Source organism: Panthera uncia, chromosome D1 (genome assembly GCF_023721935.1).
Source record: "Panthera uncia isolate 11264 chromosome D1, Puncia_PCG_1.0, whole genome shotgun sequence".
In the NCBI taxonomy this organism is placed as follows: Eukaryota; Metazoa; Chordata; class Mammalia; order Carnivora; family Felidae; genus Panthera; species Panthera uncia.
In genome coordinates this window covers 58,415,653-58,430,831 of record NC_064808.1, presented here as the reverse complement: position 1 = coordinate 58,430,831, position 15,179 = coordinate 58,415,653, and the positions used below count along the sequence as shown (strand labels likewise).

The 15,179-nt window shown below is 39.1% G+C and overlaps 1 protein-coding gene across 2 annotated transcripts in view; it reads right to left on the bottom strand.

Annotated features, from left to right (window-relative positions):
- The window catches only part of AAMDC (adipogenesis associated Mth938 domain containing), a 33,577-nt gene that overhangs the window by 5,838 nt on the left and 12,560 nt on the right, over window positions 1–15,179 (bottom strand). The window lies entirely within an intron of this gene.

Below are 15,179 nucleotides of genomic sequence, written 5' to 3'. Positions count from 1 at the left end.
GAGTCGGGACAAGTGGTCACTGAAGGCATCCCAGAGGAGGTAACATGTAAGCTGAGACCTACACGACACACAAGAATTAGCCAGGTAACAGGAAATCAGTGGAACAAAGCATTCTAAGTGGAGGGAATAGCATGTACAAAGGCTCAGAGGAAACAAAAACATGGAGAACTAAACGTCATTCAGTATGACTGGTGTGTCACAGGTGAGAGTGGAAAGGGGGGGGGGGTAGGAGAAGAAAGCACTTGCACACTAGGCCAAAATTTGGACTGTGGAAAGACTTCAAGAGAATTTACCTTTTTCTGAGCTCCTTTCCCACTTATGGAAAACTTTACATTGATGCTTTAAAACCCATCACTACATAAAGTCTTCCCAGAGTTTCCCAGGGATATTTAAGGTAAGATGTTTAGTGACATTAATCCAACATTAAAGGATGGTGGCTTCTGAACTGCTTCCACATCAGCAAATGGGACAGTGGGAGTTTGATAAATACGAGCACAATTACTGGGCTTCACGTATTCTGTATCTTCACAGGGATGACACTCTCAGCACTGAAGATCAGTGACCAAAGCCGTCCTTCCCTGAGTTGTCTATCTTTATCCTTTCATTCAGTCAACAGGTATTTACTGCGCACTTAACTCTGCACCAGGCTCTACACTCAACATTGGAAATACTGAGACGAACCAAATAGTTAATGGAGGAGTTTTAGTCAGGCAAAGTTAGTGAATGTGTGGAAGTAGTTACAGTAGGATGAGATAAATAGATAAATAGAGTTGAGAGGATATCAGAAGAGAGGGAATAAATACGAGTGGGAAGTTGTCATCAATGACATGCTGTTTTAATTGGGTCTTAAAGTATGAGCAGAAAGAAGTATGCCTTGATGCAGTGGTTGTGGAAGGGGTACCCAATCATAGTTGGAGATGGTACAAGGAAAGAACTGCCAAAAATATCATGAAGACAAGTGTACCAAAGAAAGGTTTTTCAATTTAGAAAGATGATAGAAGAGATAGGATTGAACTTTATATATATTTTTTAAGGTATAAAGAGAGCAAATCAGTCTTTTCATTAAATCCTGAAATAATATCCTATATGTTTATATAGTTAAAGTTTTCATAATACAGCTATAGAAATTACTTCACATGATCTATGTAGTCATCCTATAAAGTAGCACTAAAACACCCACTCTCATTGTATAGATAAGGAAACTGAAGCTCACAAAATATATACACATTGGCCAAGATGACACAAGTTTTAGGTGGTGTAGCTGGGATTTGAACTGAAACGTGTAACTTTCAGTTTAATGCATTTTGTTCGAATACCATAAACCAAGGAGCAACTTTCTTGAAGTTTGAAAGAAATAAGCCTAATGACCACACACAGTTGTGTTGCTCACTGCAGGTAGAATATTTATTAGTTTAAGTGTGAACCTGAATCTTCCCTAGAGCAATCTCTCTCTTTCTGTTTCTGTCTCTCTCACACAAACAGAAGCTGAAAAATCACAGAAGAGACAGAATGGAATATTTAAAAAAATTTTTTTTAATTTTTAAATGTTTATTTTTGAAGGAGAGAGAGAGCATGAGCAGGGGAAGGGCAAAGAGAGGCAGACACAGAATCCGAAGTAGGCTTCAGGCTCTGAGCTGTCAGCACAGAGCCCAAGGCGGGGCTCGAACTCATGAGCCATGAGATCATGACCTGAGCTGAAGTTGGACACCCTACCAACTAAGCCACCCAGGCATCCCTAAATTTTTTTTAACATTTATTCATTTTTGAGAGAGTTGAGAGCGGCAGAGGGGCAGAGAGAGGGAGACACATATCCGAAGCAGGCTCCAGGCTCTGAGCTGTCAGCAAAGCCTGATGTGGGGCTCGAATCCACGAATCATGAGGTCATGACCTGAGTCAAAGTTGGACACTTAACCGACTTAGCCACCCAGACATCCCCAGAATGGAATATTTAACAAATAGTTGATTAACGCCGGAAGGAATGGGAAACATGAGGTCAAACAAAAAACAAATGACAATTGAAACACTTAGACATAGCTATACCGGTGCCCCTGGGTGGCTGCTGCACGTTAGGCTCTGTGCTGACAGCTCAGAGCCTGGAGCCTGCTTTGGATTCTGTGTCTCCTCCTCTCTTTGCCCCTCTCCTGCTCGCTCTCTCTCTCTCTCAAAAATAAACATAAAAAATAAAACGTAGCTATATCAATAATAACATTAAGTGGACTAAAGAGTTGAAGGTAAAGATTGTCTAGATTAAAAAGCAAGATCCAACTAAACACTACTTATAAGGTATGCACTTTAAATAAAAAAACACAGGTTGAAAGTATAAGGATGAAAAAACACATAAACACACAGTAAGAAAAGTGTGGTTATACTAATATCAGATTAAGTCGACCTTAAGAAATATTACTACAGATAAGCAGTGTCATATCATGATGCTTAAAAGGCCAAATTCATCAACAAAAATATAACAACTCCAAATCTGTATACTCTTAGTAAAAAAGCTACAAAATGTAAAACAAAAATAACAACTAAGAGGAGAAACAGACACCACCACCATAGTTAGAAATTTTAACAACTCTCTCTCAGTAATTCTAGAACAAATAGACAAAAAGTCAATAAGGAAATGGAGAATTTGGGCAACACTATCAATTTGTCCTAATAGACATTTATAGGTTACTTCATGTAACAATTGCAGAATACATATATATACATATATTTTTTTAAATTTTTTAAACATTATTTGTGTGAGAGAGAGAGACAGAGAGCAACGGGAGGGGCAAAAAGAGAGAGGGAGACCCAGAATCCAAAGCAGGCTCTAGGCTCTGAGCTGTCAGCACAGAGCATGATGCAGGGCTCAAACCCATGAACCGTGAAGTTACGACCTGAGTCAAAGTCAGACACTTAACCGACTGAGCCACCCAGGCACCCCAAAATTTTTTTTTTTAAGTGTAGTAGTATAGGCAGGTTATAGATTAGCAGGAAGAGACCACATATAGGCACACATACAACTCACTGCTTCCTCATTTAGTTAGCCAAGGAAACAAAACAGATGCCAAGTGGCTACACCAAGTGGAACCAGATGCAGTGTATCTTTGCCGGCTTTCTCCATGGCTCTTGATTCCTTATGGGGTGTGCAAGTGCTGCTGACATCCTTCACCCCGTCAGTGAATGTTCCAGGGCTGACAAGGAAGCCAGTCTGTCTCACTATTACACTTTTATATTCAGACTTACGTCATCAGCATCTTTCTAAGGAGCTGACACTTAAGACTGTATGAGCTTACATTTAAGGGACTATGAAAAGTTGGAACACCTGCATGTCAAAGAGTGAACCAAACTGGTCGGCAGGAAGGGTATATTCCTCATTTGGGGCGAGGATGCAGACCTCGGGCCCAGGTGGCTCTGAACGGTACCTCTGCCTCCAGCTTCACTGGTTCTCCACAAAGATCAGAGGAGACTGGGGGAGAATAGATTCTTTTTTTGTAAAAGTTATTTCGGTTCATAAATTTTTAAAAGGCAAGATAAAAAGGGATTTTTTTCACTTGATTACAATGATTAGTTCTTAAAGAAATGTAAAAGGATTAGATGTGTTTTTAGTTCCATGGCTCTGATTAATCCTAGAACCGCCCTGCACTGCAGTTATGCTATACAGGACTTAAAATAATCTTCTGGGGCAATAACCAAGGTAAATATTTAATAGAATTACAAATCAGGTTGGGGAGCTTCACCTTCCTCAAGTAAATGCACTTAACTGAAATATTGAAAGATTGCTTCATCTAACAAAGAATTGCATCTACTTTGAGGAGCATCATGATCCCCAGACTCTAAGAGCTCACATTCTAGTAAAAGGAAACAAGGCCACTGCTCAAAATCAAGTGAAAGGTCAGTAAAAGTGCAAAACCATAATCCTTGGGAGATTCAGAGACTGAAGACAGCCGCAACCCATCAGAGTTGCTGGATCAATGGAACTCAAGTGACAAATGTGGCTGCTGTGTGCAATACTGCAGGCCCAGGGTGTCACGTACAGAGCAGTGAAAGATAACTCTGCAACAGCCTGTGGATCCCGGCATTGGTGGGTGATTACTCACAGCTTTGTGCAGAGGCCTGTGATTGGAGCATCAGTCTGTTATTGAGGTGTCCTCAACCTGCCACCAGCGACTCCTCCGCTTCTTCCAATCCCTTGGGGCAAACCACAAGGCTGTCTTCCCTGCATGAGTGTCTGATTCTGTTCCTCTTCTTTAAGAGGCTTTCCGTCACACCATGTGAGGTTGTAAAATCTTATTGTTTTTTCTTGAGGGAAAGCTATTAATTGTGGGGAAATGTCCAGCTAATAATAATAATATCCATTATACCGGCTAAACGACAGAGTGGCATCTTACATGGCTGGGACATTTCCTCTTATTTTATGTTAAGTTTAAAAAGAAAACATTCCTAAATTACGCTTTCAAGGAAGCATTTCCTCCTGCTGAAATAAATGGTTAGTGGCAATGCTGTTATCTGGCTGTGTTGCTGAGAAAAGCAGATTCTGCGAGTGAGGGTTAAAGGATCTCTTCAATCTGTCCCCTGTGGACACTGCCTGAGTCACATTCTCATCATCATTTGCCTGAATTAAGAGCCTCTTAAATGGTCTTCCTATCTCGACCAGGGCAGAGGCAAATTTGTGTTTCGTTTTTTGTTTTTGGTGACACAGCCTGCTCTGGCAATATGGCAAAGCCTACAGCCCCATTCTCAAAATGAAAATTTTAAATGCACAATAGAAAATACATGGAATTGCAAAGGCAACAGGTTTTATACAAATAAAATTATCAGAATATGAAAAACAGATAGGTGGTCTAGTAATATGCTTCTTCATTAACTTCGAAGAGTGGGAATATTTTCCAAATGTCCCTTACACTTGCCCTCACATCTCCTACTGGCAAGACTGCGAGTTCTTTCAAAATCTATTCTACCTCTTCTGGGTAAAAGAAGCTGCCCAGCCAGAGACTCCACTTCCTGTTTTCCCTTGCAGCCAGGTATGGCAATGTGACTGTGCTCTCACCAATATAAAATTCAATGGAATAGGAGCAGAAGAAATGACAACATCTAGGTTTGGGCCTTAAGACATTAGGTGTGAGCTTTTCTTCTCTTTCACCTTCCTTTCAAGTTAGAACTCCGACATTCAAATGCTCTAGAAGATGGTAGAGCAACACAGAGGAAAAAAAAAACATGGGCCCCTGGCAGTTCCCCCAGAGCTGTTCTCCCTGCCCCCCCCCCCCCCCCCAGCTTAGGTGGGCCACACTAATAAAAGAGAAATATATTTCTATTTTCTTTAAGCCACTAGATTTTGGGATTTCTAATATACACAGCAGCTTCTTCTTTAACCTAACAGATCCACAGACCCATTCTTAAACTAAAACATGACTAGTTGTGAATCATTTGGGTAGAACAGATATGAGGGAGTTAACTACACTAGACCCCAAGGGACTATGTCTTCTATGTAGAATATACACAGGGAGCCATAGAGACATTTACCTTATGGGAATTCAACTATATAGTTTTTGTTTGTTCGATTTTTAGATGTTTATTTATTTGGAGAGAGAGAGCATGAGCAGGGGAGGGGCAGAGAGAGGGAGAGAGAGAATCCCAAGCAGGCTCCACACTGTCAAGTGTAGAGCCCAGCATGGACTCGATCTCACAAACCATGAAATCATGACTTGAACCGAAATCAAAGGTCAGACACTTAACTGATTGAGCCACCTCAGGCGCCCCTCAACTATGTTTTTAGAAAAAAAAAGAACTATTTAAATAGTGATGGTAATTCAGCCATTGTACTCAAAGAGCATAACATGAGATGGCAGTCATGCGTCTGTTATTCCTTCCATCTCAATTTCATAGTTGCTGCTTCCAGTGTGAAACTTTGGTCTCATGAAGTGTGTTTCTAGTGTTTAAACGTACAATATGCATTCTTCATACAACACGGACCTTAAATGCAAAAGAACTACTTTATCTGTCCTGTATGGAAGATAACACATATGTTCTAACATTAAGGGGATCTTCTAGAAGGGATCTGACTCTAAGCAATTTTCATCTTTTTTTTTTTTTTTTAAGTTTATTTATTTTTGCAGAGAGAGAGAGAGAGCGCGCGTGCATGAGGTGGGTAGGGGCAGAGAGAGAGGGAGACACAGAATCTGAAACAGGCTCTAGGCTCCAAGCTGTCAGCACAGAGCCCGATGCAGGGCTCGAACTCACGGACAGCAAGATCATGACCTAAGCCAAAGTCAGACGCTCAACCAACTGAGCCACCTGGGCGCCCCTAAGCAATTTTCATCTTAAGTGCTGACTTTAAAATTTAATCCATGAATAAGATTTAAGTCTACATATTAGTCTCAAAGTGATAGGATCTACGGCTTGGAGGAGACTTACATGTCCATCTAGCCCCAACTACCCATATGATAGAGTCTCCTATGAAAATAAATGTTTGTAGACACTGCTGACCAATTGAGGAGCTCTTCCCATGATTAAAAAAAAATTTTTTTTTAATGTTTATTAGTTTTGAGAGAGAGAGAGAGAGAGAGAGAGAGAGAGAGAGACAGGGCACAAACGGGAAGGGCAGAGAGAGAGGGAGACACAGAATCCAAAGCAGGCTTGAGGCCTGAAGCTGTCAGCACAGAGCTTGACACAGGGCTCAAACCCATGAATTGTGAGATCATGACCTGAGCCAAAGTTGGTTGCTCAACCAAGACACCCAGGAGCCCCCCCCCCTCCCCCCGCCCCATGATTCTATGATTCTACTCTAGCATTTCCCCCACCCTTCTATGCCTATGCACACACTTTCCCTGGTAGTTCCCTTGTTTACCTGGGAAGTTCCCTTGTTTACCCTTCAAGAATCAGGTCAGGAGCACTTGGGTGGCTCAGTCGGTTGAGCGTCTGACTTCAGCTCAGGTCATGATCTCACAGCTTGGGAGTTCGAGCCCCGCATCAGGCTCTGTGCCGACAGCTCAGAGCCTGGAGCCTGCTTCAGATTCTGTGTCTCCCTCTCTCTGCCCCTTGCCTGCTCACACTCTGTCTCTGTCTCTCAAAAGTAAATAAACATTAAAAAAAAAATCAGGTCAAAGATCACACCTTCTGTGAATACTCAGGCAGTTTTACGTGCTTCTTCCTTTCTGCTCCCATTGCAACTCTTTTGGTTCATGTATTATAGCACTTACTACAATGTTCTCTTTGCCTAATTCCCCCATTTCCTTGAAGGAGGAGATAGGTGATTTGACTGTATGTCAGGCTTTGAGACAATATTTAGCACCCTGTAAGCAATCCCTATATATTTTTAAATGTTGAATTATGACAGTACATGCCAAATTCATTTTTGGATGCTAGATTAACTTGTTTGAGCTTCAAAAGAGGGTTCTGAAAGACTCCAAAGAATCACCAGAGTCCTTTCTTTCATTCTTGGTAGGTTCCATCTTCTGTTATTTAACTTTGACTTGAATAAAGAAAGCAATAGGACATGCTTTTCATTTTTACTAACAATTTAAATCATTTCTACATTTCAAAACTGGCCTCATAAATTGCTGGTAACACTAATATATAGTATAAACTCTATAAAGGGGAATTTGACAACATCTAACAAGTCTACATTTACATTTATACTTTAACCAGCAATCCTAGTTCTAAGCCTACATGCTGAAGATACACCTCCAATGATACAAGAAACCATATACATATACAAGGTTATTCATTGTAGCACTATATATAATAGCAAAATATTGAAAGCAATCTAAGTGCCCATCCATAGGATAAATTGAAGAAACAGTATCCCATTCACATAGTGGATTACTCTATAGCTGTATAAAAGAAAAAAGAATATCTCTAAGAACTGATATCCTGATTTTCAGTATATATTGTTAAGTGAAAGAGAAAAAAAGGGCAAGATATGCTACCTTTTGTGTAAGAAGGGAGTTAAAAGAAAAAAGATGTATGTATGTACGTATGTGGGTAGGTGTATGTGTATATTTGCTTACTATTAAAATACAGAAGAGATAAACCATAACTAATAAAAATAGTTACTGACCTATTGGAGTGAAGTAGGTATGGGATGGAAAAGATAGGGAAAGGAGTGAGATTTTTCTAAGTGTACCTTGTTAAATTGTTTTGACTTCTAAACCATGTAAATGTTTTACATTCAAAAAATTAAATCAGCAAAGACAGGAAGTAGGGAGACCCTTACACAGTATGCCAAGAGAAACAAATGAACTCAATGGTCTGAAGTTGATGATATAACAAAAAGGAAACGATACACGAAGTAAGTTTTTAACAGTGTTCTGATTGTACACCTAAAGGAGATGTGTTCCAAGTACAAAAATACCTATAAAGATCTCAAAGTTTATTTTGTGATTTTGATGTTAGTTATAATATTGGTGTAGTAATTTCAAAATTATTTTGTGTTCATAGAAAAACACAGCAAATATGTAATTCTACCGATGCTTTGGGGAATTAGGTTTCTCCATGGGAGAAGGAAAGCACAGATATGGAATGGGGGAATAAGAGAAAGAATCTTGAGGTATTAGATTAAACTGGAGGTTTTATTCATTACATACACACACACACACACACACACACACACACACACACACACACATTTTCTGGCTGTGTATACTGAAAGGCATAGATGTAGTGACATCTCAATAACAATGAACACACCTAACATCCAGCTCTTGATTTCTAGATCCCATTCTTCACTAAAAGGAACCATGGCTCTTTGAAGAAATGGCTGAATTAAGAGAGAATATATCTTGCTATGCCAGAAAACAAGGCAGTGGTAAAAAACTGTTGGGAAAGTGTCAACAGAACACTGGTCAAATTTGGGACAATTTAAACCTCAAAAATATTACCAATGGCAGTGGATTAAAACATTATTGTGTTCAAGCTGCTGTAACAAAAAGCTACAAAGTAGGTAGCTTATAAATAATAGGAATTTATTTCTCACAGTTCTGGAAGCTAGAAATCCACGATCAAGGCATCAGAATGGTTGAGTTTTGGTGAAGGCCCTCTTCCTGGTTTGTAGTCAATGCCTTCTTTATTCTCATGTGGTGGAAGGAATATTTCTGTAGCCCCTTTTCTCAGGCACTAATCCCATTCATGAGGGCTACACCTTTAAGCACCCAAAGACCCCAACCCCTAATACCATCATCTTTAGGTGTTAGGATTTCAACATATGAATTTTGAAACACATTAAGAACATAGTACACAATAAATAAAAAAAGAAAACATGAGCCTGTAGTGATACTAAAAAGGGTGGGAGTGGCAGAAGAAAAGCTACATTACAGAAGAATCCAGCTAATGAATGTAGAAGGAATGACAGAAGCATCATCATTTTGCAACCACTAATTTAGTAATAAATTCAGGCAAGGATCAGTGGTTAATGCTAAAACTACTTGATGAAAAGGTTGCTGGGTGTTTGAACAAGATATTACAAAGTTTCAAATTATTACTCTACAGATTATTTATTGATTACAAATGGAAAAATGTACCTTTACCACCATCTTTTTTTTAATCCTTTTTTTTTTTTTCCTTGAGAGAGAGCAAGGGTGCAAGTGAGTGAGGGGTAGAGACAGAAAAAATCCCAGGAGGGGCAGAAGAGAGACAGAGACAGAGAGAGAAGCGGGGCTGGCCCAAAACGGGACTCATGCTCACCTGAAGCAGGGCTCGAGCTCATCTGATGTGGGACTTGAATTCATGAACCGAGATCATGAGAGCCAAAGTCAGATGCTTAATGACTAAGCCACCCGGGCACTCTACCTTTACCACCATCTTAAACACAGATCAAACATAACCTCATCAATAAAGGGGCAGACTGACTTTATGTGCCTTCAGATATGATGCACATAAGACATAACCACCTATGAAGCACTTATGCCCAAAATGATTAACTTGCGTCTAATCATGATGGAAAAGAATCAGATAAATCTAAATTGTAGACTATTCTACAAAATAATTGGCCTGGACACTTCAAAAATATCTGTGTCATAAAAGTGAAAAAATGGGGAGGAACTGACTTGATTAACAGACTAAAGAAATAGGACAACAACAACAACAAGAAATAGGACAACAAAATGTAAAGCATGACCGACCCTTGATTGGATCTTGGATTGGCAAGGAAAGCCAACTATAAAAGACATTATTTAATTGGAACAATTGTTACAGTTTGACTATGGAGTTGATATTACTTAATATTTTATCAATGCTGAGTTTTTTGAGTATAATACTGTGATTATGTATGGCAGAATGGCTTTGTTTTAGTAGATACATTCTGCAGTACTTAGGGCTCATGTGAACTATCAAGTGTCACAATGTCAGTAACTTACTTTCAAATAATTCAGCAAAAATAATTATTGAAGTGGGGGTGGGGTGCCTGGGTGACTCAGTCGGTTAAGCATCCCACTCATGATTTTGGCTCAGGTCAGGATCTCAGTCATGAAATCGAGCGCTGCGCTGGCTCAGCATGGAGTGCAGAGCCTGCTTGGGACTCTCTCTCTATCCCTCCCCTGCTCATGCTCTCTCTCTCCAAATAAATAAACTTAAAAAAATTAGTGAAAGAGAGAGAAAGGGAGAGGGGTAGTATGTGTGCCGTATAAAGACAAAGTCAATGTGGCAGAGTGTTAACAACTGGTGAATATAGGCTGATGGTATTGTTCTTTTTTTTTTTTTCCAGTTCGTTTTGTTGGTTTGAAATTTTTCAAAATTTAAAAAAATGAGAAGAGGTTCAACATAGAAGCAGCTCAACACAGGCTTTATGTTGTCAACCAGGTTTGGAAGGTGAATGGGAAAACAAAAGCAAAAGCAAACAAACGCAAAAGCAGAAAGGCTTAGGGACCTCAGCTCATCTACCTTTCCTTAGGTAGCACTGACCTGGGCACGAGAACCTCCAGTCTGGCCAATTCTCTGAGAACTAAGTTCTACTTTATATCTATTGCCTGTATTATATATAAAAATAAAACTGCAAAACCAACAAAAGTTATAAAGGATATTTTTGAGACTTTAGGGAAATTTGAAGATAGAATGTATATTAGATAATATTACTGTACCAAAGATAATAATCTTATTTGTGATAATGATATTGTAGCTATGTAAGAAAATGTTCATGTTCTTAGAAAGGCAATGCTGAAATACAATATCTGACGTTTAGTCTCAAGTGATTCAGGGGAGGGAAAGGAAGTGTCTGTGTGTTTAGAGAAAAAAATACATAGTAAATGTTAATACCTTGAGGATTTAGATTAAGGGTGTAGGGGAATATATTGTGCCATTCATACGGCTGTTGTGTAGAACATTTTTCAGAATTGAAAGTTGGAGTAAAGTTTCCCCATTTACTTTAGTTCTCCCTGGGTGGCTGCTACCTGGTTTGGCTTTCTTTTTTCAGTTTATTTATTTATTTTGAGAAAGACAGAGAGAGCACGAGCAAGGGAGGGGCAGAGAAGGAGAATCCCAAACAGGCTCCGTGCTGCCAGTGCAGAGCCTGATGGGGGCTTGAACCCATGATGACCCGAGCTGAATTTGGATGCTTAACTGACGAAGCCACCCAGGCGTTCCCCCCAAAATGTTTAATGATATCCATAATGACAAATTCAATGCAGCAAACATTTATTGAGATCCCACTTTACAGGTCTTGTGCTAAAATGCACAGTTCTTGCCATTTGGGAGTTCACCATTTAATGAAGGAAACAGATAAATACACACTCATTATAATACAGGTGGACTGCACTAAGTGCTACAATATAGAGGCACAAAGTATTGCAGAAATACTGAGAAGAGAGCAGCTTATTCTCACAAGGATTATCATAGAGGAGATAATACAAAGGCTAAGAATTAAAGAATATATAAAATTTCAGCAGGTATAAAGGAAAGCAGGTCATTCCAAGTAAAGGAAATGGTTTTAGCAAAGGTACTGAGGAATAAAAGATCATGGTAAGTTTGTAAGGGGATAAGCATTTGGTATGGAATAACTAAGTCTTCAGATGTGTGTTATGAAATATAGGAGATGCAAGTGAAAGGAAACTTTGGAATTGTATTGTTAAAAAAAAAATCAGGTATCTGCCATGTGAAAGTCGCTGTGGTAGAGGCTTTACCAAGATGAACATATTTGTATTCAAAGCAACCCCATGAAGTATATTATTTTCCAGGTCCCACCCGGTAAGAGATTCTGATTCAGCAGGTGGGGAGAATGAGGGAGAGAAAGAATATGCATTTTAAACAAGTACTCTAGGTGACTGTGATAGAAGAGAACCATGAATGACACTGAGAAATACTGATTCAGACTGATTCAGAGAAAAGAATGAATTTGCACGAAGGCAAGTTGCATACATTTAAAAAATGTATTCTTTCCAACCCATGCCATACTCTTACATCAACCTATGACAAACAGACATTATTCTCTTTTTATAGGTGATTAAATTGAGGCACAAAGAGGCTAAATAACTTGTTTAAGGTTACCCACCTAAAATGTGACAGTGCCCAGACCCATGAATCTAAATGTCTGCTACATCTCTATCTAGATGCCCTAACAAAAGTTTAGGTTCAGAGGCACCTGGGTGGCCCAGTCGGTTAAGCGTCTGACTTCAGCTCAGGTCATGATCTCGCAGTTTGTGGGTTCGAGCCCTGTGTCAGGCTCTGTGCTGACAGCTCAGGGCCTGGAGCCTGCTTCGGATTCTGTGTCTCCCTCTCTCTCTCTCACTCTCTGCCCCTCCCCCACTTGCTCACAAGCACTCTCTCTCTCTCTCTCTCTCTCTCTCTCTCAAAAATAAACATTAAAAAAAAATAAGACTTGTGAACTTAAACCACACAGAAAGTTGTTTAAAAAAAAAAAGTTCAACATACTCCAAAAGAATTAATCATTTTCTCTACCCAGCCTTTGCCCCAAACACAAACATATCTGTTCCTACTCCGATATACCCAATCTCAGTGAACAGCACCACCGTGTACCCATTTATCCATCCTAGAATTCTCCCTCACCTACTAAATCTAGTAAGTTTCCTTATCCTGTCAATTTCACCTTCTTAATGGTTTTCAATAGTCTCCTTTCCACCCACACTACTACTGATTTAACAATAACAGCTTCATTTATTGAGTGCCTACACCACGTCTAGCACAGTATGTTAATCTTTAGACCAACTCTGTGAGGTAGGTAATGTTAACTGTCTCCATTATATCAATGAGGACTCCATGGCTTTCATTCTGTGCTTTTAGCTCTATACAGATGAATTCTAGATGAACACCTCAGCTTTTCCTCTTACCTTTCCTAGTTCTTATCCCTCCAACTAGTTCTAGAACACCTCCTCTTGCTTATCCTAAAAACTAAACTTATGGCAACTTATCATCAATGGCACCTCCTCAGTTTTGCAGTTTGTATTTTCCAGTTTTGTAGTTTTTAACCTTAAAGTTTAAGAGGAATCATGATATATGAGGAAGGAATGGGAAATAAAGTTAGAATGTGACCTGGGTTTACTATTTGATTTCACATTTTTTTGCTCTGTGTCTATGTAAGTTATATAATTTCTGAGTCCTTAAGTTTCCTTAAACAAAGGATAACATTCATAGTAATATTAATGCATACAGTCTTGTATGAGGAAGGTACAATGTGCTAAATCCATTCTTGAGGGGGAAAAAAAACCTCTCCAATGTGGCACACTCATAAATTAGTACTCCAATATATCTTATGCCCATAATCTAGATAATCTTTGTCAGACACATCAATCTCCTGCATAAATATCTCAAGTGGCTATGCCTCATCCATTAAATAAAATGTAAACCTAGCTCTGCAGACATTCTGTCAACCATGCCACTGCCTACTCTTACATCTCTCTAGCTTCACTCTGTGAAACAATCCAATGGAGTCATTTGGTTCACAAGTATTATGTCTTCTTATTCCTCAGCCTTCTCTCATTCTGCCCCTTCTATATCTCAATGCCCTCCCATTCCTTTAACCAATCCACATATAGTCCTTTCTTTAAGATCAAAGTTGGTAGCTAATAAGCAACTAGGTGTTTGGATCAAAAAAAATGAGTGCATGTGGTTCAAAACCAAGGCATGAACAGAGAGCATGTGTTGGGGTTCTCTTTTTCTGTGGAGCCCAGTTATGTAGGTGTGACTATTCACTATACAGATTATATAGGTGTGATTGTTTACAATGTGACAAACTATAAAACTTGAGAAGTTTCCTTAAACAAAATGCCTACAAATGCTGAATAAAAACAAACATCCCTTGAAATGCTTAGCAGAGCTTATAGATGAAAGGGAAATTCCCAAAGGGCAAAAGTGAAGAAACAGCTGAAAATCAGAATGGTATACCGATAACTGAAGTAACGCTGGGGCATCTCCCATTCTTATTGTCTTTTATGAAACACTTTGAGGTTAGGAGATAAGACTTGAGCAAGATATGACATTGGAACAGTGACACCCCTACTAAATATGCTAAGTGCCCTTATTAAACCCATCTTCAGTAAAAGGATTGACCAAAAAAATCTACCCACTGGAATAGGGAAAAGCAGGGGCTCTGTGTGTGGAGAAAATGTATCCCTTGAGAATTTATAATCCCACACTTACCTACACATCACTTTGGGGTTCAGTGTAAAATATCAGCCTGATCTGGGAAGACCTCAGTCAGGAAATTGACTAAAAGTAGTCCCAGATTGAGAGTAATGTAGGATGCCAAGAAGAAACAAATATCAATCTTTGACAGGACAAATGTCAAGAAGGACATAGACCATTTAGGATTCCCACAGATAAAAAGTTACTGTCAAACTAGAATACCAAGAAGCATTAGGATTAATAAATGAGGGCCTTTTCAGACAAACAAAAACTGAGTTCATTAACAGATCCTCACTAAAGGAACTTGCCAAGAATATCTATAGGGAGAAAAGAAAGAAAGAAAGAAAGATCCACAAAGATCCAAATTGCGAGAAGGAATGATAGGCAAGGAAACTGGTATACATGTGGGTAAATATAAGCAAACATTGATTGTAATGATTAAAAAACAAAATATCTCAATGCAATACATAATGTAATAAGAAAATACCTACTCTTAAAGGAACTAAATTATTGGATAACAATAATGTGTAAGATGGAAGGGAAGTGATGAAGCAAAGATACTTTATTGAAGTAGAGATAAAAATTAATTTTAGACTTGTTTAGATCTTATTAGGATGAACTACATGAAA